Source organism: Echinococcus granulosus (genome assembly GCF_000524195.1).
Source record: "Echinococcus granulosus chromosome Unknown EG_S00196, whole genome shotgun sequence".
In the NCBI taxonomy this organism is placed as follows: domain Eukaryota; kingdom Metazoa; phylum Platyhelminthes; class Cestoda; order Cyclophyllidea; family Taeniidae; genus Echinococcus; species Echinococcus granulosus.
The window spans coordinates 8,954-11,727 of NW_020170576.1; positions in this window are offsets into that span (position 1 = coordinate 8,954).

The following is a 2,774-nucleotide window of genomic DNA, read 5'->3' on the forward strand; positions in this document are numbered from 1 at the left end:
TGAGCACGCGCCATAGTATTTTTACATTTTACCATAGTTTTTCATTCGATGCCTTCCATGATCATCTGGATCCTTATTTGCGCTGACGGGTTACTTACGTCAAAGTTGGTAATCAATCAGATGTGGGTCTGCCAAAGGACCGTTGTGCCAATGCTAAGTTGATGATTAGTTATGAAAAGGCATCTTGTGGTACATGCGGCTGTTAGTAAGTGAACATGGAGCACCAGAAGGAAGAATTCCATGGAGTCATGGTGCCACACGATAGAACAGCTATGTGCCGAATCACAGGATACTGATGGCCTAATTCCCAGCCTAACTCAAACTCACCCAATAAGGTGGGCCACAACCTGTGTGCGGCAAGATTTACCAAGTTCTTATTTGAGCGAATCTACAGACGTGTTTTAACTGCAATCTATTCATGGTCTTCAGCAAGCGGATACTATGCTGACCCATTATAAAACTCAATTAAATCATGCAGTGTGTGCGCTAAGACTACGTGGGAACTGTACCTAAAATCAGGAAATTTGTTATAATTCACACAATATGTTTGCAAATTACTTGAGCAGTAATGGCTGCTTTTAGGCAAGGGCAAATTTTTTAAAAGCAAGCTCAACAGTTTGCGAGAATTTCCTCTCCTGTTGCCGCTTGCTACCGCCCAAATTCAGTGGATGAGCGTAGAATTGCAACTTGCTATTTTTTGAAGGCAAATTAAAAGCTCGTCAAAAGGATTATTTGATGGCAATCAGAAACAGTGATTTTTGTTTGTGCTGTTGTTGTAATGCTTAAAATGCATCTTTACCCATGTCCTGCATCATTTGATGAGCATACTTTGCTTCAACAGAGATTTCGGCATGATAAGAAAAGCAGTTTCGAATTGCTGGAGGAATCTTTAATTTAAAACGTATCTCAATTAGGGGATGCTAGTTATCAAATTTGTAGACATTGTAGTGCAAACAAGGGCAAAGAAATAAAAACTGGGTTTCGGGCTTATTTTCAATTTTCACGAGGGCACGTGACGCTGCATACAGGCAAGTATCCGTGGCGCACACGTCATCACGACGATGAAGAATATTAAATGGGAACATGTGCCAAATGAAGAATATGACCCCACCAGCTTCAGCAAACGGCTAGGGTGGATAAAGCAATGAGGCTAGGAACTAGTCCAAGTGCGAAACAGCAATTCGCATACTTCTTATAGTTTTAGGGTAAAGTAATTAATCAAAGACAAAATAAGGGAAATGTCGGAATTTAGACAAGTAGCCAATTGTACGGTGCAGCAACAGCAGCGATGCTAGAGTTGCCGAGTGATGAACGCCTCAGTCAATAAACCAATGGCAGCTTATAAGCGAAAGGAAACAGAACGCTCAATTGCTCTTTCATTACCTCTTTGTAATTCGCATTTTTTCCCAACCATAAAGCGAATAAAGCAATAATTGCTAAAAATTGAAACCATTTGGCATGTTTGTTCAGTGCGATTGAAATGTGCAGGCGGAGAGAAAATTCCAATGTTAGAGCTATCAGATTTTGCTAGACATACAGCCTGCATGCCTTAGGGTGGCGAACAACAAAGGCCACAGAAGAGCACAACATTGGTGGCAAGCAATGCTGTGGCGTGAAATTTTCTGCATCTGCTCATCTGCGTAGCAGTCGACAGCACGAACAATGACACAAAGACCAGCAGTAATTCATAGTTGATGACGTGGCCGTCACGATAGCCAGCCAGCACTCTTCCTTGCCTTTGTTAACACCCAGCCTGCAATTCATTGCCAAAATCATCAATGGAAACATCGGTCCGTAGGAAGGAAAACAGAATAGTCCAAAAAACTCCACTATTCAACATAGAAATGGTGTCGATTCGCATTCTTAACTTCTCTCTATCAGCCTGCCCCACGTTTGTGCCTAAAATAACACATTAAATAGCGATTAGATGGTTTAGTGGAGAGAAAGGAAGCCTTATATATGCTAGGACTAAATCCAATAGAAGTCCTTTCTAGCCCAACTCTACAGCACCACATCTAGCTTAGCTAGCCTACCGCCCAATTCTTCGCTTCTACTCAACTTACAATTCCATGGAATGGCCATCAACAGTTATTGCATTGCAGGCGAATCATTGTCATGTGTACGCCGTATGTAGCTACCACAATTGGGTCCTTCAGTTTACTCATACTAGAGTACTTTTGAAATCGCAGGGCCTGGAAACCTAATGTGTCACTCACCGTCACCTCAGGTGGTAGTGCCTTGTCCAACACGTTATAGCTGACGCTATAGCTCACACACCTCGGTCACTTTGACCAACATGGAAAAAGACGCTTATTTTTACAATTCTACATAACTTTTCTACCTTCTTCAACTCCTGTACTGACACTAATAGATGTGTACAAAATATAATGCACCTACAAAATCATTAGGACAATAGTCCTACTTTTCCCCTGTTCACCTTTATGGTAACAATCTTGTCAGTTAAATGTTGGATCGCCCACATAACTTACTACTCCATATCGCAAAGAAGACGTTTTGTACGCTAAGAACGTGAAAGTCCATAGGTTGATGTGTGCGTGAAACACTTCTGCAAGTGCACCACGTTCTGTAAGCGCAAAGCATTTCTGGTCTAAGGATGGCATTCCAACTACGTCTCTTTTTGTTGGAGACTTCGGTTTGGCTAAGTGATGCCGATGAATGAGCAGTAAGTTGCCTCTTAATACTTGACTCTGATGGGCGTACATGAGCAAATGTTTGACTAGTTTGTAGCACTTATTGAATTATTAAATTTCGTT